This window comes from Leucoraja erinacea, chromosome 3 (genome assembly GCF_028641065.1).
Source record: "Leucoraja erinacea ecotype New England chromosome 3, Leri_hhj_1, whole genome shotgun sequence".
Lineage (NCBI taxonomy): Eukaryota > Metazoa > Chordata > Chondrichthyes > Rajiformes > Rajidae > Leucoraja > Leucoraja erinaceus.
The window spans coordinates 14,826,023-14,853,878 of record NC_073379.1 but is presented as its reverse complement, the minus strand read 5'-3'; the positions used below and the strand labels follow the sequence as shown (position 1 = coordinate 14,853,878).

General features: G+C 42.8%; 1 long non-coding RNA gene across 1 annotated transcript in view; it reads right to left on the bottom strand.

Annotated features, from left to right (window-relative positions):
• Window positions 1-250: 250 nt before the first annotated feature.
• LOC129695323 (uncharacterized) overlaps window positions 251-27,856 on the bottom strand; it is a 40,510-nt gene continuing 12,904 nt past the window's right edge. The window contains exons 2-3 of the long non-coding RNA XR_008723145.1: window positions 13,696-13,895; window positions 251-5,438 (exon numbers count right to left, since the gene is read on the bottom strand). This is a non-coding gene — a long non-coding RNA (uncharacterized LOC129695323). The remainder of the gene's footprint in view (window positions 5,439-13,695; window positions 13,896-27,856) is intronic.

Below are 27,856 nucleotides of genomic sequence, written 5' to 3'. Positions count from 1 at the left end.
GCAGGAGTTAACAAAGGTGATGCCACTGTAGTTATGGGAGATTTCAATTTGCTGGGGGGGGGGGGGGAGGAGAAGGAGGTGGGGACCCTTTTAAGAAGCCAGACAACTTATAATAAAGTTTAATGGGCATTTAACATTACCGGTCGGTTTTCCGTGGTTCTGAAAACTCCAATGAGCTAATTTAAATGCCCGGTCTGCAAAGGAGATGGCCTATGGCTAACTCGACTGCCTATTGACCCCACTCCACTGCATTATGAGTTCAAAAGAACCACGCTGACCAATTTTTACTCGTGGAAAATTTTTCAGCATGCTTAAAAATTTTCCTCGACCAAACTTGTATGCGGGAACTTCCCCCGAGAATGAAGGAGTGTTACAGTGACCTCATAGGACCTCCTAGGACCACGTGTCGACCATGCTGCGGGTTTGAGTCAAGCACAAACTCTTCTAAACTTGCAAATTAGGTTGCTGCAGTGGAGGCCATTTAAAACTGATTTGTGGAATTCTCTGCCACAGAAGGCAGTGGAGGCCAAATCACTGGATGCATTTAAAAGAGAGTTCTAGGGGCAAGGGAATCAAAGGATATGGGGAGAAGGCAGGCACGCGTTACTGATTGTGGATGATCAGCTATGATCACAATGAATGGCGGTGTTGGCTCAAAGGGCCAAATGGCCTCCTCCTGCACCTATTTTCTATGTTTCTATATTTCTATGTTTCTAGGAGACATATTCGTTGCTTCAAGTGACTCTCTAAGGATGAACAAATGGTCCTCGATTCACCTATTCTGGGCAAGAGACTCTGTGCATCTACCTGATCTATTCCTCTCATGATTTTATACACCTTTATAAGATCACCCCTCATCCTCCTGCACACCAAGGAATAAAGTCTCAGCCTACTCAACCTCTCCCTGTAGCTCAGACCCTCTAGTCCTGGCAACATCTTTGTAAATCTTCTCTGTACCCTTTCAAGTTTGACAACATCGTTCCTAAAAGTTGGTGCTCAGAACTCAACACTATACTCGAAGTGCTGCCTTGCCAACATCTCGTACAACTGCAACATGACCTACCAACTTCTATACTCAATACTCTGGCTGATGAAGCTCAATGTGCCAAAAAAAGATGAGCTAAATCAAACTTCTCCCCTTACCGAATGGCCTCCTCCTGCACCTATTTTCTATGCAGTGCTGGTGCTTTGTTTAAGAAGACTCTTCTGATTTACAAGCTACATCATTCAGGATATGAATATTTCCAAAGCACTAGCACAACCTTCAGCCACCTGTGGAAAAGAGTACTCACAGATCAAACTTGAAACCTAACCCAAGTTCATGGTTTACCGAGTAACAGTGTCCTGTGCCCTCCTGAATGTTTCAGAGGCACATGCAACTAATAGTGGATACCTCAAAATGCTGAGAATATACCATCACCACAGTCTCAATAACCCAAAAATAATTGGCTTTACCATTATCACAATTAATAACCCTTCTAAGGAAATTGGTGGTGGAATCATGTCGATGAAAGGAATAGAGTATTGGTATAGAATCATACAACGCGCAAACAGGCCCTTCAAACCAATGTGCCCATGCTGATTATCTAAGCTAATCTCATTTGCCCATATCCTCTAAACTATTCCTACATTTGTATTTAATGTTTTTTAAATGTTGTTATTGTACCGGCCTCAACTACTTTCTCTGGTAGCTCATTCCACATAACCACAACCCGTGTGAGACAGATTGCCCATTAGATTCCTATTCATTTTTTCTCCTTCACCTTAACATATGCCCTCTAGTTCTTGATCCCTCTACCCTGGTAAAATAGACTCTACCTTAAAAAGACTGCATTCACTCTATCTGTTCCCCTCATTATGTTCTACACATCTATAAGAACACCCCTCAGCAAGGAATAGAGTCCTGGCCTGTCCAACCTCTGCCTATAGCTCAGGACCTCGTGTCCTAACAGCATCCTCATAAATCTTCTCAGTACCCATTCCATCTGAATGGCATCTATCCTATATCAGGATGACCAAAACCCAATACAATACTCCAAGTATGGCCTCACCAACACTTTGTGCTACCAGAACATAATGCCCCAACTTCTCTACTCAATTCCCTGATTGTTGAATGCCAACATGCCAAAAGCCTTCTTCACCACCTTATCTAACTGCAATGCCATCTTGGGGGAACTAGGTACTTCTTTCCAGTTACCCTTTTCCCCTCAATATACATACAACCACTTTGGATTCTCTTTAATCGTATCTGCCAGAATTATCTCGCAACCCTTTTCTATGCTCCGCAATCCTCTATACTTCTCCCGCGATACACTTGATCCCAGATCCTATACCTGACATGTCTCCTTTTTCCTGACCAAAGCCTCAATTTATTTTGTTCATTCTTCATTTCTACATGTTCCATGCTGGGATATGTTATCCTCATGATGAGTCTTCCCAAACCTTTGTCATTCTAAGGATGCTGTAGACAACTTTCAGCTAAAAGTAAATCAGAACTAAAACTAAAAAAAGTCTGAGGATAGGTCTTGACCAAAAATGTCACCCATTTTTCTATCCACAGATGCTGAATTATTCCAGCATTTTGTGTCTATCTTCGGTGTAAACCAGCATCTGCAGTTCTTTCCTATACTAAAAAAAAACAATGTATTTTAAAGATATGGACCTTTAATTTATCACTTATTCTAGATGGATCGTGAAGCACAATTCTAAGATAAATAAGCTGGAAATTATTGTCCCGTTATAAGAAACATTTTGTCCAAAATAATAGTCCATCTAGAAATTTACATTATCACAACACTATCAACGATAAAGCCATTATTCAAATATTATTAATTGACAAATAAATTGGCCATTAATGCTTATTTTTCCAAAGATACAAGAAATTTCATGTATAATCACATGACATGATGTTTTCAATAGACCACCTAAACGTAAAGATTTCCATGGTAACGCTAACAACGTACATGGGAAAAGTCACCATACTTAGTATAAACCTTTAATAGTCATGGGTCAGTCTCTTGCGTAAAGGCAATCAGTGCAGGTTACTGTTATTTATAGGTTAGGTGAATGCAACGGAAAATTTGCAGGATGTAGCTTTGACATTTTCTTGAAGAGCTCTTCAGTATTGTCAGCATAGATAAAAGGATTTGGAAACAATGATTATCCTCTGCAGTGGTAACCTTGAATATCTGATTGCTTTATTGCTTTGTATCATGGCGACATGGTCATTAAAGGCATAAAAACCTTTTATTTCTTACCATTAATTACTAATGCTCAAATAGCAACCTTGCTCAACATGCCTCTCTAAAAATCAGTTGAATGATTCAGAGAATTCACAGGCTTGCATACCATAAAATCTTGGCTGGAGTGACGGAGGGATCCAACCCATTGTTGTGCTCCCATGTTTTTGGGAATGGTTAAATGTAATATAACAAAATTCGCAAGTGTGTGGATCAGGGTGGCTGGACTGAAGTCCATTTTTTATTTGTAGAGACAAGGAAACATGGAACTGCAGATACTGGTTTATACACAAGGACACAAACTGCTGCAGTAACTCAGTGGCTCATGCAACATCCTGACCCTTAACGTCACCTATCCAGGTTCTCCAGAAATGCTGCCTGACCCCTGAGTTACTCCAGCACTTTGTTTCCAATTTTTATTTGTTTTTCTGGATACGGGTTCCTGCTGGTAAGACCAGCATTTAAAGACTTCTCCTAATAGCTCTTGAGAACGAAAGTGATGATGCGTTTTCTACAACCAATGCATCTTGTATGGGGGAAAGTTCTCCCTCTGTTAATTCTCTGCCTTTTCTTTCTTCTCTAGTCTCAACTCTCACTTCCCAGACTATCCTATTTGTTCACACACTCAAATGAAATAAAAAATGCTAGAAATACTCAGTCAGTTAGATAGGATCTGTGGAGAGAGAAAAATAAAATAATATTTCAGATTGAACCCATTTTATTAGAAAGCAGTTGTCTGTTATTACTTCTGATTTCCAGCATCGCTGGTCTTTTGTCTCTCATTTACAGAAGTCATTTCTATCTTGAGCACATTTGCCAGAACGTCTTACTGGAGCATGTACATAAGGTACACATGTGCGGTCCTCACAAATTTTTATTTATTAATTTTAATGGGTAATAAATCATTGAGACTCCTACCAAATCTCTAATACTCCCTCCTGTCCTGTTATCCTGTCTCTTAGATTTTCACTTCTCTTCCCATTTAACTTGCCTGGAAAAGCGCAGCACTACGCATTGTGTGATGTGATATAGAGGGGAACGTACATGTGGTCAGTGACGGACTGGCAGGGTGTCAGCTTGCCCGATGGCAAGTGGGCCCCTGATGAAGTGGGCCCCTGATGAAGTGGGCCCCCTTTGTCTCCTGGCAACCAATATTTTTAGACACAGTCCACCACTGCATGTGGTGATGATGTGCCCAAGCATATGTTGCAAGATTTATTGGCACCCATTACTAGAGCCGAATGGCTAAATTGCACACAATTGAGTACAAATGCATTGCAGCTATTTGCCAGGGCAATTCTGACAACCCAGGACACAGACTCTACCACCATCCAAGGACAAGAGCAGCAGTTGCATGGGAACATCACCACCACACACAAGCTCCATGTTACACACCTTTCTGGCTTGGAAGCATATTACTCGTTCTATATTGCTGCTGGGACTAAATCCTGCAAATTTCTATCTAACAGCACATTGGAAATATCTTGACAAGAAGGTGATTCAAGAAAGCTTCATCAATACAATCAAAAACAATTGGGAATATGCAAAAAAAAATGTTAATTGCTCCATCTATATTCACATCTTGTAAATAAAAAAATTAAGATACGTCATTCATGTACTGGTTTTCCTATTATTATCTCGTGCTCCAATTTCTAGCTACTATCTCTCTCCAACTCCAATGCAATTGATTCCCATTATTCCTCTCTGTCATTCTTCACATGATAAGGCATTTCTTTGTTGTTCTGTCCTGCAACTAAGATGGACACTGCTGCTATTTTAAATTTGTTGTTACATTCACATCCACGTGATCTATTGCATACAAGTTCCAGGTACAAGAGCCAACCACAATCGTGCTGCGTGCAGCAGAAGAATTCCAGACGGGCATCGTGTGGCAGAAGAACTCCTACACGGGCCGCAATGGCTGCAATTGGCTATTATGATCAGTTTAGAAATGGTGCCTAAACCTGCCAACACTTGCATATGGACTCAGTGGGCTGTGTCTAGGCATTCTGTACTTAATCATGGATTGTACTTATGTATGGCAATATTGATTTGAATGCAGAAACAGAATTTCACTATACCTTGGTCGCCGTGAAATTAAGAACCATTGAACATTCCCACAAAACTCACCTTCAGATCCGAACTGTTATCTAATATAATCCAGGAAAAGCTGGAAGCTATCAGCAGATCAGGCAGCATCTGTGGAGAGAAAAATAGAGCTAATGTTTCAGATCAACATCCTTTGTCAAAACTGGGAAATCAGGTACACAAGCTTGTGTACATGGCAATTAGCTGAATATTCAAAAGGATTTTCACTTACCCAAGAATTGTTTCACTGACATAAAAACGCTCTAATTTTTCCAGTAGGCTTGCTATTTAAAGGACCAACACTCAAATTATGTTTTGTTCCATGCATATTCAAAGATAAATAACTTCATCTATTTTTTCAGCCCTTGGGAGCAGACAGACAGAGCCAGCACAGGCATCCCCAAAGCCTAAGCATTCATAGACTGCACACATGTCCTTACAGATGTTTCCTTGGTTACTTGTCTTTAGCAGTGCCTTGCTACAGCCAAAAGAAGTCTCCATGGACTACATACACGAAGATCATGCCTCCTGTATTGTTTTTCACCAGTCTCTCAAGGTTCAAGATTCAAGAGAGTTTATTGTCATGTGTCCCTGATAGGAGAATGAAATTCTTGCTTTGCTTCAGCACAACAGAACATAGTTTGAGGCACGAGTACAGAACAGATCAGTGTGTCCATATCTATCTATATGACTAAAAGTCTGATCTTGACCCCTTTTGGCTCGCTGTGGTGTGATTTCCGAGAGAAAGCCACCACTTATGGCCGTCATTTTTGGCCACCGCGCTCAGAGCCTCCCTCCGCCTTCCGGGACCGGAGGATTTTTCCCATCTATGAAAAATCAGAGAGATATTAATTTTTTTTTTAAATTCCCCATTTCCTCTGCTGCCCTCGCTGGCGGCAGGGGGGCGGGACTATAAAACCCGGAAGTGTAGTCCTTCACTCAGTCTCTGCCAGACCCAGGAAACGAGAGGGTCACGGCTCTCTGAGCTGCGAATAACACTGAACGCAGTCTAATCCACGGCGAGTCCCCTCGATGTGGCTGCAAAGTGGCTTCTGCCCAATTGTTTGCCTCGCCTTTTTAAGAGTTTGTGTTCACAAAATGAATTTTGATTGTTGGGTGGCTGCTGCCCAATTGTTTGCCTCGCCTTATAAACAAGTTTTTGTTCACAAAATGAATTTTGGTTGTCGGGTGGCTGCTGCCTAATTGTTTGCCTTGGCTTGGCTTTTAAAATCGTTACAACAGTTGACTGCCAGCCCAAGCCCGGCCCACAATGTCTATACTAGCCCTCTGGAAACCAGTACTTTCAGCCTGCAACACCCATACTAGCGCAACAGAAAGCCCCCCCCCCCCACTGGCGAGCAATATTGGAATTGGTGGAGAGGTGGAATATTGCGTTGGCGACCAGCGCTCCCATGTGATGCTGGGACCCAACGGGTCTCACTTAGTCTAGTACCATTATATAAATACTAGACCAAGTGGGACTCGTTGGGCTGGTCCCCCAAACGCAATATTTCACCTCTCCACCAATTCCAATACTGGTGGCGGGGGGGGGGGGGGGGGGGAGCTTTCTGGAGCGCTGGTATGGGTATTGTGGACTGAAAGGACTGGTCTTCAGAGGGCTAGTTTGGACACTGTGGGCCAAATGGATTCTTGGGGTGGCAGCTCTGTCCCTCAAGCCTGATGTGCTGGCAGCTCACTCACGGCTGGTGGGCTGGCAGTTGACTCATGGCTAGTCCTTGAAATTCCATTTCAAGCAGGGTGCAAGGCCACCGAATTCAAGTGCAGTTTCATACCACTTCAAGCAGGGTGCAAGGCCACCAAATTCAAGTGCAGTTTCATACCATTTCATGCAGGGTGCAAGGCCACCACATTCAAATGCAGTTTCATACCATTTCATGCAGGGTGCAACGCCACCACATTCAAATGCAGTTTCATACCATTTCAAGCAGGTTGAAACCACCATAAAACCACACAAAACACCACACTCAGTTCAGTAGACATTCAGTGTGTTCAGTTGATTCACAGCTCAGGCAGAGTCGTGACCTCTCCCTCCCCCATCATGCAGCGACTGAGCCACACCTACACTTCCGGGTTTTATAATCCCTCTCCCTCCCACCGGAAAAGGTATGGCCTTCATGGCGTGATTGACAGGAGAGAGATTCTCAACATTTTTTAAACACTAATAACACTTTTATTTTTCATTGATGGGAAGAATCCCCTGCACCTGATGAGCAGAGGGGGACTGAGTAAGATGGCAAAAATCACAGTTGTAAGTGGTAGCATTTTATCTAAAATCAATATAAAGTGCAAACAGGAAGTTGTCAAGTTTAGACCAACAACCATTTGCAGTGCTTTTTACTTCAACCCAAACCCCCCAAACAACCATTTGCAGTGCTACCATTTTACTTTTTCAACCCAAACCCCCCAAACAACCATTTGCAGTGCCTTTTACTTCAACTCAAAACTCCCAAACAACCTGCAACTTCAACCCAAAACACCCAAACAACCATTTGCAGTGCCTTTTACTTCAACCCAAAACCCCCAAACAACCATTTGCAGTGCCTTTTATTTCAACCCAAAACCCCCAAACAACCATTTGCAGTGCCTTTTACTTCAACCCAAAACCCCCAAACAACCATTAGCAGTGCATTTTACTTTAAGGGCACATTAAAGGCACTCAAGGTCAGTAAAACCACACTCAAGGTTTAGTAGACATGTGTTCAGTGTTATTCACAGCTCAGACTGAGAGACTTGACCCTCTCTGTTTCCCCCATCTTGCAGAGACTGACTGAGGCACAACACTTCCGGATTTTATAGTCCCACCCCCCTCCCACCAGCAGGGGCAGCAGAGAGAATGTCAACATTTTTAAACATTAATAACTCTTTTATGTTTCATCAATGGGAAAAATCCTCTGGTCCAGCTCAGCGGAGGGGGACACTGAGAAAGGTGACCAAACATTACGGCCATAAGTGGCGGCGTTCTTTCAGAAATCACGAAACAGAAAGTCAGAAAGTGGTCAAGATCTTAGTTTTAGTAATATATAAGATATACACACATGAATAAATAAACTGATAAAGTGCAAATAAACAGATAATGGGTTATTAATAATCAGAGTTTTGTCCGAGCCAAGTTTAGTAGCCTGATGGCTGTGGGGAAGTATCTATTCCTGAACGTGGTCATTGCTGTCTTCGGGCTCCTATACCTTCTACCTGAAGGTAGCGGGGAGATGAGTGTGTGGCCAGGATGGTGTGGGTCCTTGATGATACTGCCTGCCTTTTTGAGGCAGCGACTGTGATAGATCCCCTCTATGGAAGGGAGATCAGAGCCGATGATGGACTGGGCAGTGTTTACTTCTTTTTGTAGTCTTTTCTGCTCCAGGGCGCTCAAGTTGCCGAACCAAGCCACGATGCAACCGGTCAGCATGATCTCTACTGTGCACCTGTGGAAGTTAGAGAGAGTCCTCCTTGACAAACCGACTCTCCGTAATCTTCTCAGGAAGTAGAGGCGCTGATGTGCTTTCTTAATAATTACATCAGTGTTCTCGGACCAGGAAAGATCTTCAGAGATGTGCACGCCCAGGAATTCAAAGCTCTTGACCCTTTCAACCATCGACCCGTTGATATAAACGGGACTGTAGGACCCCATCCTACTCCTCCTAAAGTCCACAATCAGTCCCTTGGTTTTGCTGGTATTGAGGGCCAGGTTATTGTGCTGGCACCATATGGACAGTCGCTCGATCTCTCTTCTATACTCTGACTCATCCCCATCAGTGATATGTCCCACAACAGTGGTGTCGTCAGCGAACTTGATGATGGAGTTGGCACTATGACCGGCTACGCAGTCATGAGTATTGAGTGAGTACAGCACGCAGCCTTGAGGTGCTCCCATGCTGATTGTTATTGAGGCTGAGTGTAAAGTATCTAAGAGAAAAAAAAACAGTATAATATGAGTTTGTTTTCCGATTTCCTCTTAGAACACTTTCTCACAATTCTTCCATCATTCGAGCATCTATTCATTTAGTGGAAACTAACCCCTACAGATGTTTTATGTTATATGTCCCTTTAAGCACTGGAGATGGGGTCAAGGAAAGAGCGTTCGCGTTGCGGCCCTGTTTCCACCACCACACCCAAGAAGCGCAAGACAGACACCATTTTATGCAGATGCCGAGAAGTGTGTTCAGCACTGGCTGAACAACTTCTAATCTTGTGTGTGGACTCATAAAAAGAAGCAGCACTGGAAATTTCTCTTGCAGGGCTAAATGGGATCAGTTGCAATAATCTATATAGAATTCTGGGCTGAAACTGTCATTGCTACATGGAAAAATCTGACAGCATAGGTCTGTTCTGAGAACCTCTCAATTAGAGATTCAGATTTTTATTTGACGAACAAACATTGCAAAAATGACTCACACACTGCTGCAATGCTATTAAAGGGTATTGATGCAATTTCTAGCCCTTCCTTTTCTATATTGAGACACCATAATAAATTACAGGCAATTATGTATTTCTGGAATATGATTAAGGAACAAGTTGCACAAAGCATTATGAATAAAGCATTATGAGCATCTCTTTTCAAATTAACTTGCTGTACCTATCACTATAAAGGAATTCAAATAGAACTAGAGAGTCAGCAGGGCTTTGTGCTTGGGAAATCATGCATCACAAAACTCAGTTTTGAAGAGGTCAACATGGGGATTGAAGAGATCCAGATCACTTGGGAAGACGGGCCAAGGAATGGCACATGTAACTCTGACAAGAGAATTTAACTCAGCACATAAAAACACATTGTGGAAAACATAATTGTCTTTAATGTGTGCCAATTATGATGCCATTATTATTACCACAGTATTCAATGGTGTTTAAATATCATGGTATCATGTTTGGTATGCCAAATGCTGCCTTGTATGGCAAATAGTTATTTGAAATAGTGCTACCATTCCAACATTAAGCACATGTCCACCCTTTTTTCTAGCAGCTAAAAGGTGTAGGCACCAACCATGATAGTAGCCCCTATGCAGCATCACCAAAAACACACTACAGCAAGTCATATGCTTGATAATACAACATAGGAAGGATAGTGATACCAGCCTGTGAAGCGAGGGAAGGGAGAAGTGATCGACTTTTTGTAATGGACTCCTGTAAATGAGCTTAGTGAGGTCATAGATACAGTACAGTGGCGGATGTGATTTCATGGAATCTTGACATCGAGACATGTGCTTTCAGAGTTCGGAGATCAGCTCGCAGAAGATGTGAGTGTTTCTTGAAACAGGAATATTAGTCATTTCAAATAAAACATGGTCCTTCTGGATGCGATGAATGACTTGCGAAGCTTGGGGGCGGCAAAGAACCAAGTCCCAGTACAGTATTACTTGTTTAAAAATTTCAAAGCTGACAAATAGAAAGTGATCATACCACCAGTAAACAGCATCTAAAGTTATCTGTGTGATCTATGTGAACACGAAGCATAGTGGGAACACCCATGTCCAATATTTGGCACTATAAAAGACACAAAGTATGCACCCACACCAACGCTCAAAATGTGGATTTCAAATATGTTGGAAATGTTACATCTTGAAGAAATGAGATTCGTCCTATCAGGCAAATCAGACCAATTCTTGAGGATTTGGTCTCCCTTTCTCGACTTATTACAAGCATATGGTGCAACATAACCTTTGAAACTAACTGTCTCAGAACCGGGTGAGGGGTGGGTAAAGATACGAAGCAGGCATGTCCCTTTCAATCTCTTTTCTTTTGTTTTATTTTCTCTTTCTTCTCTTCTTTTTTCTTCTCTATTCTTTTCTTTGCTTTCTTCATCTCACCTTCTTGCTTTCTTGTTTCCTCTTTCGGGCTATACAGCTCTATGGGTTCTTTCATTTTTCACTATTTCACGAATCAACAATATCACTATGCTAAAAGATTTTTTTTTTCTCTCTATTTCTGACTTTTCTCACTTTCTTTTTTACTATTAAATGTAAAATAAGAAGTTGTACATGAAATGTAATATGTTATTCATGTATTGTATTATTGTACATTACTTCAAATTAAAAAAAATCAATTAAAAAATAAATAAATATAATTAAAATTAAAAAAAAAGACACAAAGTGCTGGCACAACTCCGTGGGTCAGGCAGCAGCCCTGGAGAACATGAATAGGTGACATGTCAGGTCATGTTGGAAACATTCTTCATTTGGCACCTGTCAGAAAATGCTTGGAGAATGGTACTTTATAAACTTAATCTGTCAGGATCCCATTGTGCTGAGAAAAATAGTGTGATGAAATCCAATACCCAAAGGCTGATGTAATTCAACATGTGGAAATGGATGTGTCATTAACATGTCAAAAATATGTGTCGCAGATCTCAATTCTTTAATCTTCTAAACATGCAAATATTGATAAAATAAAAAGTAAATATGGTAAATAGCAGGAATCTTTGAGTCGAGACTCTTTGTCAGAGTAGAGAGGAAAGTTGTTAAAGAGAGGAGAGCGAATGGGTTGGGCAAAAACTGTTAAATGTTCAGTGGATTTAGGTGAGGAGAGTGATTGGCAGGTGGGTAAACAAAGGCAAGGGGTGAAATGGACACAAAAGGTGAGGTTAAATGGAGATAGTTTGATGCCATTCCTGTCCTTGACCTCCGCTACCAGACGAGAAGAACAGCACCTCGTTTTCTGCTTCTTCATCGGAAATTTTAGATAATGTTCTGAACTTGAAAATATTAGCTTTTACTCATCAGACAATTATTTTTAGTCAGTTAATTCTTTATAATTTGTGTACAGTACACCTTAACTCTATTCTTCAGTAATAGGGAAATTTTAAACAAGAATCTGCATTGTAGATACCATATTTATGCTACACAATCAACACAACCCCTACCCCACACTGTACATCTTAAGGAGACATAAGAGAATGCAGATGCGGGAAATCTGAGTTTAACATTCATAATTAAAAACATATACTGTATAGTGCTGTTTATCATTTTATTGATTAAAAGAAGGTGAGATGGTGTTACAATAAGCCATTACACCAGAAATTAACCTTCTTGACAGACTTTGCATGCAATCTTTATCATTGTCTGACAACAAAAACTCAAATGTCAAGCTGTTATTCATTTACCACAGCTCGGCATTTAATACCATCATCCCCTCCAAGCTGGTTACCAAGCTCTCAGATCTGGGTCTCTGCGCATCCATCTGCAGTTGGATCCTCGACTTCCTCATCCACAGACCACAGGCTGTCCGTATTGGTGGAAATGTGTCAGCCTCGATAACAATCAGCACGGGAGCACCTCAAGGCTGCATACTCAGCCCCCTGCTATACTCACTCTATACTCATGACTGCGTATCCAGACATAGTCCGAACTCAATTAGCAAGTTCGCCAACAACACCACTGTTGTGGGACGAATCACTGATGGTGAAGAGTCTGAGTATAGAAATGAGATCGACCGATTGACCAAATGGTGCCACACAATAACCTGGCTCTCAACACCAGCAAAACCAAGGAACTGATTGTGGATTTTGGAAGGGGTAGGATAGGGACCCACAATCCCATTTATATCAATGGGACGATTTTGGAATGGGTCAATAACTTCAAATTCCTGGGCATGCATATTTCCGAAGATCTTTCCTGGTCCTAGAACACTGATGCAATTATAAAGAAAGTAACATCAGCGCCTCTACTTCCTGAGAAGATTACGGAGAGTCAGTATGTCAAAGAGGACTCTCTCAAACTTCTACAGGTGCACAGTAGAGAGCATGCTGACTGGTTGCATCATGGCTTGGTTCGGCAACTTGAGCGTCCAGGAGCGGAAAAGAATGCAGAAAGTTGTGACCACTGCCCAGTCCATCATCAGCTCTGACCTCCCCACCATCGAAGGGATCTATCTCAATCGCTGCCTCACAAAAGCTGCCAACATCATCAAGGGCCCACACCATCCTGGCCATGCACTCATCTCTCCGCTGCCATCAGATAGGTACAGGAGCCTGAAACCTGGTACATCCAGGTTCAGGAACAGCTTCTTCCCCACAGCCATCAGGCTATTAAACTCGCCATTAAACAAACTCTGAACTATAACAGCCTATAGTGTATTATCTGTTTATTTATGTGTATATACATGGTCTATGCTATATAGACACACTGAACTGTTCTGTATTTATGCTTACAATATTCTGTCGTGCAGCAGCAAGCAAGAATGTCATTGTCCTATCTGGGACACATGACAATAAACTCTATTGACTTGACTTGTTCATGCTTTTCATTATACGTCGGAGGCTGGATATCTAACGGTGAGTGAATAACATACCAGCACTCCATAGCCTTTCCACCATCTGCAAGGAATCAAGTTGGTTGTGTGATGAAATACATGCCCTTACCTGGATGAATGCAGATCCAAGAACACTCAGCAGGCTCATCACCATCCAAGACACAGACTCCACTTGATTTGTAGCTCATTCACCACTCTAAGCATTCCTACCTCTCTGCTAACACAATGATTGTAATGTATATCATTGGCAAAAGATACTGTAGTTTCTTATTTTGGCTTCTCCAAGAGCCCCTCTCAATCACGATAACTCTATCAACAAAAGGGAGAAGGGCAACAAATGCATTAGAACGCTACCATTTGCATAGATTACTCCAGGTCCAACACAACATATTTACTCGGAAATATTTTGTCATTCCTTCATTTATCTGGGTCCAAATTCTGGAACTGCTTACCGAACAGTATGATGGAGCAAAAAAAATCATAGATGCTGGAAATCGAAAACAAAACCAGAAAATACTGCAGGGCAAGTTGTATCAGTGGGGATAGAAACAACAGAAGTTTAGGGGTAACATGAGGGGGAACTTCTTTACTCAGAGAGTGGTAGCGGTGTGGAATGAGCTTCCAATGAAGGTGGTGGAGGCAGGTTCGTTTTTATCATTTAAAAATAAATTGGATAGTTATATGGACGGGAAAGGAATGGAGGGTTATGGTCTGAGCGCAGGTATATGGGACTGGGGGAGAATACGTGTTCGGCACGGACTAGAAGGGTCGAGATGGCCTGTTTCCGTGCTGTAATTGATATATGGTTATATGGTTATACCCTTTATTAGTAAACTGAAAAAAAAGATAAACTTGTACTAAGTTGAAGAGAAACAGAGGGGTGGAGCGAAAATATTGATGCCGGGGATAGACTAAATTTGTGAAGCTAACATGTCTTTTAAACACCAGAATGAAGAACCAGGAAAGAGAAAAGAAACAAATTGAAATGGAATATTACAGGTCACATATGTAGGGAGAAAGAAAGAAAGGGATGGTTACCTGAAATTGGTAAGTTTGATATTAAGTCCTAATGGTTGCAATGTGCACAAACAGAAGACAAGATGTTGCTCTTTGAATTTAAGTTGAACCTCAATGGAGCAACGTGGGAAGCTGACGTCAGAGAGGCTAGAGAGAGTAAAACAGAGAATATGAAACTCGGAGTCATCTTTCTAGATTGAATGGAGGCATTCTGCATTGTGATTACCAGATCTACTTTTGATATCTCCATTGTAAGGGAATAACATTGTGAACATGAATTAAGGGACAGAAGTTTAGGGGTAACATGAGGGTGAACTTTTTTACTCAGAGAGTGGTAGCTGTGAGGGATGAGCTTCCAGTGGAAGTGGTGGAGGCAGGTTCAATTTTATAATTTAAAAATAAATTGGATAGGTATATGGATGAGAAAGGAATGGAGGGTTATGGTCTGAGTGCACGTAGATGGGGCTAGGCGAGAGTAAATGTTTGGCACGGACTAGAAGGGCCGAGATGGCCTGTTTCCATGCTGTAATTGTTATATGGAATACAATACACCCATTTGGAAGAACTTCAAGTGAATTGCTAGTGTACTTTGAAAGGTCATATCATAGTTGATAGGAGCAGAATTAGGCCATTTGGCTCATCAAGTCTACTCCTTCCTAAAGGAACGTCCTTTAATTCTGAGGTTATCACTAGTCCTCGACTCCCACCAGTGGATACATCCTCTCCACATCAACTCTATCCAAGCCTTTCATTATTCTACCGCTTAAGTCCCTGGAAGGTGGAAAGAGAAGGATTAAAGGCAGATACTGCGTTCCTCACACTTGCGTGGAAAATGACGTAAAAAGGGAATTGGATAAAAGAGTGAGCCAGAGATTAGGGGAAATGGATATTTTAGAATGCTGAAAGGGGGTGGAATGAGGAAGTGTCTCCCGATGGAAAAGGTCAGAAATTATGGAGGCTGATTTGAAGGCTGATTGTGTGGAAGATGAGGACAAGGGTAACTGTCTGTGTTTTGGCTGGGAGGAGATAGTGAATGCAGAAATCTAGGAAATAGAGAGAGTTGGTTTGAGAACCCTTTTAACTATGTTACAACTAAGCAAAAATGAAGCCATCTTAAAGGCACTTGTTAAAAATATCATCATCAGAGGAGATGGAATGGAAATTGAGAAATTGGAATAATGGAGTGGAGTCCTTACAGGAAGCAGGAACGAGGAGCTGTAGTCAGTTAGTTGAGGAAATTTGTGGGCTCATAATGGATATCCCAGAGATGGAAATAGGCATGTCAAGAAAGGGAAAGGAAGAATTAGTTATTGACCATGCGAATGTGAGAACATTGAAATTGGCAACAAAGGTCATCAATGTTTTGAATTCTGTTTGAAGGGATGAACCACCTTTAATATGACCATAAAACAGAATAGGTGTTGATGAGGTGGCCTAAATAAGACTGAAAAAAGCGATTTTGGGTTTTAATATTTGGTGAGCAGAGTGTTGTATGTTCAGAGGAGGACAGGGTGGGGTACTTTAGAGTGAGTAAGAGCAATGTAAACATCAAGACGGTCAATCTTGTGTCAGCACTTAACCATGAATAGATCTAGGGAGGCAAGAGGCTGGAAGGAGGAGTTCAGTTGGATTTAGAATAATGAAATTGGGTGTAAGGGACCACAGTCTTGTGTTAGGACTCCTGGCCAAAGAAATTAGTCCCAAAGCAAAGAGAGCAACTTCCCCTCCCATTCCGTATCCGACCACTCTGTCCTGGGTCTCCTCCAAGGCCAGAGTGAGCACCACGGGAAATTGGAGGAACAGCACCTCGTATTCCGCTTGGGGAATCTGCATCCTGGGGGAACATTGAATTCTCCCAATTTTGTTAGCCCTTGCTGTCTCCTCCCTTTCCTATCTCTCCCTCAGCCCTCGGGCTCCTCCTTCTCCTTTTTCCTTTCTTCTCCCCACCCCACCCCCCATCAGTCTGAAGAAAGGTTTCGGCCCGAAGCGTTGCCCATTTCCTTCGCTCCATAGATGCTGCTGCACCCGCTGAGTTTCTCCAGCATTTTTGTGTACCACCGAGTGAAAGATAGAGTTTGACATAATATTGGGATCAAAATTATAGGAATACCTCCTTCAGGAAGACTGCAGCAGTTGAAGAAGGTTGCTCTTCACCACCTTGTCAAGGACAATTAGGAATGGGGAGTGAATATTGCCCTTATTAATGATATCCAGATCATGACAATGAATTTAAATATCAGAGAATATGTCACTATGCACACAAGAACAATTTTAGATTTTATTTTGTTTCGAGATAAAGCACGGAAACAGCCTCTTCAACCCACCGGATAAATGCTGACTTGTAATCCCCGCACACTAACACTGTCCTACACACACAATGGATAATTTACATTTATACCAAGCCAATTAACCTACAAACCTGTACATCTTTGGGGTGTGGGAGGAATCCGTAGCACCCAGAGAAACCCCATGCAGGTCACTGGGAGAACATACAAACTCCACACAGACAGCACCCGTAGTCAGGACTGAACCTGGGTCTTTGACGCTGAAAGGCAGCAACTCTACCGTTGTGCCACCGTGCCGCCCTTGGGCACCAACCAATTGAATTTATCATTTTTGCTTGTAAGATTTTCTTTCAAATTGCATTCCTCCAACTGACATAAGCTGCATACAGTCCAGTGGGATATCAGCCAGGAAATTCAAGCACTGCATGAGCTAAGTCTGGAGCTGGAGATCAGTCAGTGTGTTTGGGATCCATGCCGACAAACCCATCTGACAGGACCTAAATAGATCAGGAAGCCAGGGAAATAAACAGACTATCTTCCTTCTCAAATTGTAACAACCTGCTAAAATTAAAAACATTCTGGTCCTTAATTATATTCTTATAAGTCTTTATGTCTCTCTGTTTTTATATGTCTTTAATGTTTATTTATAAATTTTATGGGATCTGGGCTTCACTGACAAAACCAATATTTTATTGCCCATCCTTAATTTCCTTTGAACTCAGACGCATGTTTGACCTTTCAGGGGTGTTAGAGAGTCAGCCACATATTTCAGTATTTTGTGTTCATACATCTCTTTACCTAAACACAAAATAACCAAAGCATGCCATGAATCATTCTGTTTTATAGTTGATTTTTCTCATAGAAACTATTTAATAGATTATGGAGGGCATTTAATTCTACATTTGTTTTATAGTACCCTCCACAATATGACAGGGAACAATGTTAAGCAGTGATTATAACAGATACCATTCTTATTCTTATACTGTTCTTAATTTGCATTGCACCCATGGAGAGGATACATTAATGTATTTGGGCTTTGTCTAATTTGTCATTGTATTTGAAATGTAATGAGTTAGATAAGATCCTACATATGGTGACAAGAAGTTACTCCATATCTTCATTTAAAATATTGGAGCAACTCCTTGCCACCCGATGCAGGTTCTTATCCAACCCCAAATAAGGCATGAATATTGCTGTACAAAAAAACTGTGTTACTGCTGCCTGTTCACACATACCTCTTGTCTGGTCCTCTCCTTTCCAAGTTTACACCTGTAAGCCAGCTTCCTATGAGAAGAGGCTCCAATGAATCAGATCCACATCTTACCACCCTCAATCAAGTAGGACAACAATATTACTTACACCTAAATACTATGGAATGATTGCATCTCAATGACAAATGCCAAATATGGCCCACAGCACTAACCAGCACATGATGCAATCATTCCACAGTATTTAGGTGTAAATGCTAGATTTAAGCCGGCCCAACCCCTCCTGATAGCTTAGGCTCTCAAGTCCTGGCAGCATCCTTGTAATCTTCTCTGCACTATTTGCAGTTAATGATATTCATTCTATGGGGCCATTCTTTGGAAAGTGAACCAACAGGTCACACACGTGACTAGATGGCATCACATGAAGTAAAACATTAAACAATTATTATAAGAGATTAATCTTATTCATTGCTATTTTCCTACCTACACAACTATAATGCATGTCTGCTAAAGATATGAATAATTCTAGCTTTTTAAAATTCAGAAAGTTTGTAAGGGCCATTCTTTGGAAAGTGAACCAAATTTCACACACGTGACCAGTTGTCAATGCATAAAGTAAATACAATTTTTTAAATCTTGTAAGAAATTCATCTTATTTGTTGTTATGTTCCTACCTACAGAACTATAATGCATGTCTGCTAAACATATGAACATTCTAGCTTTTTAAAATTCAGAGTTTATTAGATAAAACTGAGTTATGAAACAAATGCTTCCGTGTGAGGTCACACACGCGAACAGTCATGTTTGACCTCTGACCCTAAACAAATATTGTCAGCATAACATAAAAAATTCACTTGATAAACTGAAAAAAATATGAATGATAGAAAATACAAAACAATATACTTGTAATGCTTTCAGAATTAGAAGAGATGCATTCCACAATTTTTCATATATTTGGTCACACATGTGAATAAGAATTGGCCTAAGAATTGACCAAATTCGAGCTCCAAATCCAGCCTCATTAACTTCTTATACAATTGTGACATAGGAACCCAACTTTTATACTCAATACCCTGACAGATATAGACCAATATACCAAAGCCTTCTTTACCACCCTATCTACCAGTGATGTCACTTGCAGAGAACTGTGTTCCTGTACTCCTAGATCCCTCTACTACACAACACTCCACAGGGCTCTGTGAAGGTCCTGCTCTGGTTTAACTTCCTGAAATGCTTTGAACTCCATTAGTCATTGTTCAGCCCACTTGCACAGCTGATTAAGACACTGCTGTAATTGTTGATAATCATCTTCACTCTCTGTGATACCACCTACTTTAGTGTCATCAGCAAACTTACTAATCAAGCATTGCACATTCTCACCTAAATTGTTGATATTAACCACGTGGCAGTGAGCCCAGAACCAATTCCCGAGGCATACTAAAGGCACAGGCACCCAGTCCAAAAAACAACCTTCCACAATCATGCTCTGCTTCCATCCATGAAGCTAATTCTGTATCCAAACAGCTAACTCTCCTGAATGCCATGTGATCTAACCTTCCAGTGCAGCCTACCATGCAGAACCTTGTCGAAGGCCTTGCTGAAGACCATGTAGACCATGTAGACCATGTCTACCACTTTGCTTTCATCCACCTTCTTAGTTACTTCTTCGAAAAAATTCAAACAATTTGTGACACACAAATTCCAGGGATGTTGACTGTCCCTAATCAGCCTCTGTTTATCCAAATGTATATATTATCCCTCAGAATTTTCTCCAGTTACTGATCTCACTGGTTTGTCATTCCATGACTTTTCCTTGCAGCCCTTCTTAAATAAAGGTGCAGCATGAGCCACCCTCCAGTCATTGACACCTCCCCTGTGTCTAAAGATGATTTATATATCTCAGTTATTGCTCCTGCAATTTCTTCTTACAGGAGAGTTATTTACTTTCATATACCTTAGGGCATTCACCATCCCCTCGACCATTGTAGAGGCTGTCCTCAACACATTTCCATTATTTTGGTCTCCTAATCTGAGGAAAGACATTCTTGCCATAGAGGGAGTACAGAGACGGTTCACCAGACTGATTCCTGGGATGTCAGGACTTTCATATGAAGAAAGACTGGATAGACTCGGCTTGTACTCGCTAGAATTTAGAAGATTGAGGGGGGATCTTATAGAAACTTACAAAATTCTTAAGGGGTTGGACAGGCTAGATGTAGGATGATTATTCCCGATGTTGGGGAAGTCCAGAACTAGGGGTCACAGTTTAAGGATAAGAGGGAAGTCTTTTAGGACCGAGTTGAGAAAATCATTTTTTACACAGAGAGTGGTGAATCTGTGGAATTCTCTGCCACAGAAGGTAGTTGAGGCCAGTTCATTGGCTATATTTAAGGGAGTTAGATGTGGCACTTGTGGCTAAATAGATCAGGGGGTATGGGGAGAAGGCAGGTACAGGATACTGAGTTGGATGATCAGCCATGATCATATTGAATGGCGGTGCAGGCTCGAAGGGCCGAATGGCCTACTCCTGCACCAATTTTCTATGTTTCTATTTTCTACTATCTGTCATAAGTTCCCTAGTCTTTATACCTTTACCCACCGTAAAAACAGAAGAGAAGGACTCATTGAAAACTTTGGTCATCTCCAGCAGCTCACATAGATGACCGCTTTAGTTTCTGAGAGGCCCTATTCTCTCTCTGGTTACCCTCTTTCTCTTAACATACTTATAAAATATCTTTGGATTCTCCTTAATCTTCTCTGCCAGGGCTACCTCTCTTCCCCCCTTTTAGCCCTCCTGATTTCCTTTTTAAATATGCTCTTCAGTTTCCTAAAATCCTCTAGGGATGCACTTGACCCAACTGCCTATACCTGGCCCATGACTCCTTCATTTTCCTGACTAGACCCTCAATTCCTCTTCACTTTCACAGGAACATGCATGCATGATTTAATGAACATGAATAGCAAAAATAATAATGGTTTGTCAGATATTTGGATATTTATATTTGGAAAGTATGAAAGATCTGGCCTACTGTCAAAACTGACTTGATGGCCAATTAACCAATGTTTTTCGGTTTACCAGCTGTCAAATCTGCCAAAAAATAGATTTTTTGTGGGCATCTCTGACATTCAAAATATTTAAGTACCCCAAAATAACCAATGTGCAACAAAATTATGTAAAAAATTATGTTAAAACTCAGGAAAACATTACTTACATGTTTTACATGGACAAGAAGGCTCTGCAGAGAGTAGTGCTGGGAACTTCACTCGCCCCTCTGCAGGAACTATACATCAGGAGGTGCAACTCCAGAGCCAATAAGATCATGGGAGACCCCTTCAACCCCTGCAATGGACTGTTCCAGCTGCTACGTTCAGGCAAACGCCTCCGTTGCCATGCTGTGAGAACGGAGAGGTTGAGAAGGAGTTTCTTCCCAGAGACTATTAAGACTCCTATCTCACCAAGGACTAACTTTACTGTACCACTCTACTGCTTTTTTTTTAATTGCTGTTTTTTCCCCCTTTTTCCTTCTGCCCACAATATTTAATATGTAAAAGAATATGTGATTCTATTCCATTCTGTTTATGGTTTGTTTGGTTGTTTGTTTGTTTGTCTTTTTGCACAAAGTCCGCGAGCATTCGCACTTTTCATTTCACTGCACATCTCGTATGTGTATGTAATGAATAAACTTGACTTGACTTTACTTGAAATATATTTAAATTAACAATTAACTAATTTAAATTAATTTTATGAATTAAAAAAAAATCATAACTTAAAAGTTTGCCCATTTTCCTTTGGAACTATTCCTGTCCATCTTCTAATGGATGCCAGGTCTAACGTGAAATAGATCCAGTCGTCATACGTCCTACCATATCTCTTGGGAAACTACAGCAAGTTGGTTCCACCTTGCTGGACCACAAGAAGTCCAATTTCGAGTGTAGTAGAAATTATAGCAATGAGTACATTTTGGAAAGTTCAAGACCTCTACGTTTGCTGTCAAAAGTATTTTGATTTGTCAATCGAATAAACAGAAAATTCTGGAGTTACTCAGTGGATCATGAAACATCTGCAAAGGGAGAAACAGAGGTGATGCTTAAGATCGGAAACTTTTAATTAAAACTGAAAATAGATCATAAAGATTTTTTATACACACTGACACCCCACTGCAATATTTTAGTTTTGTGTTTTCAATTTATCTCTCCACACAAAAACATTGTATCACAGATTTATATGAATATTCTCATCGGTAGTCAGCTGCCCTTTCCCTGGACATTGTGATGGTTTGGGTAGGTGTTTGTTGACTTACCATTGCTTACTGTGTGCCGCAAGTCTTTTTGATCATTATTTTTAATTTTTTTTTAAATGGACAATATACGTACATTGGCGGTGAAAAAAAATTTTTGTTTTCATAAAATTCTGTAATGTTGGGCCGTTACAAATGTATTTTCCGCAAAACATTTTATTTTGAATAAGAGTATTCTGTCGCGGGTCCTCTGTCACATGATGTCTGTATTTCTGTTTTCAGTAGTGTCCGGTTAGGTTAACCCTAGAGCGGAACTCGCTATCAAAACATGGAGGGGACGGGGGACACAATTTTTTGGTGGCCGCGCCGCATGCGCACACTCACACACACACACGCGCGAGGCTTCGGAGGCTCAATCCAGTGCAAATTGCAGCTCAACTCTGCCTGTCTCACCGGTTAACCTACAGCCCTGTCTGGACTAATGGGACACCAGCGCTGCTTCTCCGCGCTGGCCATATTTCCCGCAAGTCCAGGCAGGTTCACTTGGTGGGATAGGCAGAGTTGAGCTGGGTTTAGCACTGTTTCTCTGCGCTGGCTGTGGGCCTGGGGGTACAGCTCGCGTCTGACTCCCGACATCTCTGGCCACCCGTGGGGGAACACTCGGGACAGCGCCGGAGACCCGGCCGGGATCGATTATGCCTGCGGATGAGGGGCAGGTCTGTGCCACGTCTCCCTCCTCCAATCACCGCGCTCTATCCTCAGTCCCACCCCCATTCCTCCCTCCTCCAATCATCGCGCCCTCAATCATCAATCCCACCCCCACTGCCTCGTGGAAAGCGGAGATCATAAAATCGGGATCACAAAAGCTTGGGGGGATGTCTCCCACCTCTCAAAACATGGGAGGGAAGTATCCCCTCTGCCCCCCCCGCCCCCGGGTTTTCTGCCCCTGGGTTAACCACCGGGTGGGCATTTAAATGTATAAGCTTGTATTGCAGCCCGCGTCCAGCCTAATGCTGGAGTAACTCAGCAGGACAGGCAGCATCTCTGGAGAGAAGGAATGGGTGACGTTTTGGGTCGAGACGCTTCTTCAGACTGAGAGTCAGGGTGGAGGGAGACTAGAGATATGGAAGGGTAAGGTGTGAAAATGGCAGATCAAAGGAGTCGATGGTTGAGGTAATGTAGAATGGAGCATTGTAGGCTAATGGGAAGCTGACAACGAGACAAACAGACTGCAACATTAATCAGGAGGACAGTGAACCTAGTTGGAGAGGGACAGTGAGAGAGGGAAATCAATACATTGGGTTGTAAGTTTCCAAGCGAAAAATGAGGTGCTATTCCTCCCATTTGCGTTGGGCCTCACTCTGACTGTCCAACCTAACTTTTCACAGAGGTGAGGAGAAGTCTACTTGGCCCTTCCTCTTTCATCCCCCCACCTCTCCTTACCTCCCTCCCCCCTCTCCTCCAACCCCCCCTCTCCTCCACCCGTCTCCTCCATCCGTCTCCTCCACCCCCCCCCCCCCTCCTCCCCCCCTCTCCCCCCCCCCCCCCTCCTCTCCCTCCCCCTCCTCTCCCCCCCCTCTCCCCCCAGAGCAGAGCCGTAGGATCTTTGCTCTTTGCTGCAGAACTTTCTCGATCATTCTGGGCCTTATGAAGAATGGGGGCGTGGGTGGGCTAACGTACCTTGTGGAAAACTGCCCATGCGCGTTTACAGCTGCTGCATTAATCAGAGAGCGGGGGGGGGGGGGGGGGGGGGGGGGGGGCACGAGGAAAGGCATTGTGAGGTCAACAGCTGGGCAACCTTAATATTTTTGTTAAATGTCAGTTTGGTTATAAATTTTAGCAAATACCTCGGGAAATAATTGACCAAATTTATAGAGGATTGGATTTTTGAAATCATAAGGAGAATCTCTTCCAGACTGTTATTGAAACGTCAGCAGCTGGGCAGCAGTCAGAATTTTTTTAAAAAGGTCAGATTGGTCAACAATTTTAATAAAAAAGTCAGGAAAATAATGTACAGAGGAGTGGATTTTTAAAATCACAAGGAAAATCTCTACTGAAATATGTAAAAATTTCTCAGTTTCGGCGTCTGGTTTTCGAGGAGATGCGTTTCAAAGGCAAAATCACACACACACACGTCTGGTTCCCCCAACGTGCGCGTTGTGGGGGGCAGGGGGGGGGGGGGGGGGGGGGGGGGCGGCATGCGGCGTCACACACACTAACTACCCCCTCGCACACACTAACTGCCACCCTTGATATATTAATATTATTCATTTGCTCCTTTTACCCCATAACCGCCCTATCCACTGACACATAGCCCCCAACTCGCAGGCGCATCTAGAGAGGGGGGGGGGTTAGAGAGTGAGGGCAGAGAGAGAATGGGGAGAGACAGAGAGAAAGGGGCAGGGACAGAAGGGCAAGAGACAGAGGGGAAGGGGGGAGGAGAGGGAGGGAGGGCAAGGGGGGTGTGGGGGAGGAAGGTGAGAGAGATGGGAGGAGAGAGAGGGGAGGAGGAGGAGGAGGAGAGAGGAGGGAGGGAAGGGGGGAGAGGGGGAAAGAAGGGGAGAGGAGGAGGAGAAGAGAGGGGGTTGGAGGGTGGGGAGGATTGGGGAGCGGGACGGAAGGGGGTGGGGAGGGGGTGGGGAGGGGGAGGGGGAGGAGGTGGGGGGGGACGGGAAGGAGGGGGGGGGGTGGGGGGGGGAGGGGTGATGGGAGAGAAGAAGGGAGAGAGAGAGAGAGAGAGGGAGAGAGGGGGGAGGGGGAGAGGGGAGAGGGAGAGGGAGAGAGAGAGAGAGGGGGAGAGAGAGAGATGGGGAGAGAGAGATGGGGGGGACTCAGTGGGCCGAAAGGCCTGTTTACGCGCTATATCTCTAAAATCTGAAGTTAGGTAATGTCTAAAGGAACTGCAGATGCTGGTTAGTACGGACAAAAGGACACAAAATGTTGGTGTAACTCAGCAGGTAAGTCAGATCTGGGAAGAAAAACATAAAAAGCTGGAGTAAGTCGGCGTGTCAGGCAGCATCTTTGGAGAAAAATAATAGGTGGCGATTCGAATCGGAACCCTTCTTCAGACATCCTAATCGGAATTGAGTCTGAAGATGTGTCTCGTCCCGAAACATCACCTATTTTTCTCCAGAGATGCTGCTTGACTCGCTGAGTTACCCCAGCTTTTTGTGTCTGTCTTTGTTTTAAACCAGCATGTGCAGTTCATTCCTTTACACGGGTCTCTGGAGAACATTGATTGGTAGCGTTCCGGACCCTGCTTCGGAAAGGCATCGATCACTGGTCGGCGAGGACTCTGAGCTGTATCTCTCAAAGAAGTACACGTGAAAAATTTCTCACTGACCATGAAAATGCGGGACCTTTCAGTAAAGTCCCTTTTAAAGATTATACAGGTGCACAACCTTTTATCCGATGATCCAAATAACGAAAAGCTCCGAATAGCGGACATTTTTTCGGTCCTTGAAGAAAGGTCCTTGAAGACGTTCACCGAGGGCGGCCCGCAGAGGGAGAAGGGGAACTAAATCCTTCCCTCCCCCTCTCCAGCTTCCCCTCGGGGGAGGGGGAGGGCCCCTTTGGATTGCCACCGGCGGGGGGGACTGCCTTCACGTCGGAGTGCCAGAGACGTCAGGGGAGACTCAGAGAGACACCGGATGGCCCCCAGGACCACTGCAAGCACGGAGATCCCAGAGAACCCACGCTAGCAGCAGCCCAACGTCTGAATTCCAGAGTAATGTCGTAGGGAAGGATGGTGTGCAGATGCGTCTGGTTGAATGCGGACAAAAGGACACAAAATGTTGCTGTGACGTCAGCAGGCCAAGTCAGGATCTGAGACTGGGAAAAAACATAAAAAGCTGTTGCAGAGTCGGGGGGAAAGGGCAGTAAAGTTCCCTTTGGAGAAAATTCCAGGGGGGTGGCGGAGACTTCAGGACCAACGGACACCCGACTTCAAGCACATCCTATCCCAGAGAATTGAGTCAGAAGCAAACTCTCGCCCCGAAACGCTCCAACTATTTTTCGGATGAGGGCGCAGCTGCTGCTGTGACTCGCTGTGAGTTACTCCAGCTTTTGTGTCTGTCTTCGCTTTTGAGAATGGTCAAACCCAGCCTCCACATGTCTCCCGCACAGTTCATTCCTTCCCTACACGGGTCTCTGGAGAACATTGATTGGTAGCGTTCCGGACCCTGCTTTGGAAAGGCGAAAATCGATCACTGTCGGCGAGGACTCCGAGCTGTATCCAGCCAAAGAAAATACACGCTAAAAATCTTCCATTCCGAAAGCCGAAAAATTCTGAATTACGAAAAGTGTCCGGTCCCAAGGCTTTCGGATAAAAGGTTGTGCACCTGTAGTTATTTTCTTGAATCTCATTAACATAACTCATGAATAAGTTGATGTCCATATGCGGATGCAAATCTTTATTTTTTAAATTCAATCCCACAGAAGACAATTTTTACTCACCTTCTGTCCCCTCTGTCCAGCTTCCGGGTTCACCGTTCGCAGGAGTTCCTACGGTACACGCAAGAGTCAGTACGGATATCGCACTGGCCACTACGTGCATATAATGTTGCAATGTTCAACCACAAGTGTACAAGTCACTCTTGGAGAAATTCAAGCTTGTTTGAATTTTCTCCCGAGTCACCAAGTTACACGAGTACCTGCCGTTAGCGCCACGGTGGTCCACGGTGGTCCACGAATGCCGTACGGTTATCGCAAGAGGTTCCCACGATGTTCAACTCTGGTTAACTCTTGCGTCAAGTCGCCCCGTGAGAAAGGGGTTTAAGTAAAGCATCACGACTGCCAGGACAAGGCTTTTTATTCCACAGATATCGGCAGAGGGGAAGCTGAGAAAGATAACCTTTTAAAAGACTAAGATGGCGAAGCTCCTCCACGTGCTGGTGTCTAGTCATCTTATCATGTATGGAATGTGAACTCAAGGACATTCTTTGTTCCACCTCGAATGAAAGATGGAATAACAAGGGTGCGGCTGAATGCAGAACTTAATACAAATAGACCTAAAAATAAATTTTTTGAATTAAATTATTTCAAAATTTTAACCCTATACTAACACAGAAACTACAGAATTAACATTGTAATAGTAATTGAATCTAATCCAAACTGTTAAAAGGGTAGAATGTAATAATGTATTATAATCATAATAATATTATTATAATACAGGGAGCGGAGCTAACTGTATATTAACAACAACGGAAGTCAACAAATTTGTAATTACCACTAATTATTAGGTGGATAATTTGTTACAGTGTCGTTATTTTTAGACACTGTAATATCACTTTTAAACTTTTTTTTGTCACAATATTTCACACTTATTTGTGTTTTTTTAAAGGACAATTTTAAAAGGGATGTACCAACAGAATTTAATAGCGTAAATGCTCCCCCAACACCCAGAGACCTGAGATATTGGTTGCACTGACAGAGTTAGTTATTAATTGATTGTTGTCATATTTAAGCTTTCCTGTTGTAAAAGGCCAATTGTAATGCATGATGGGATTTGGATTCCATTGGGG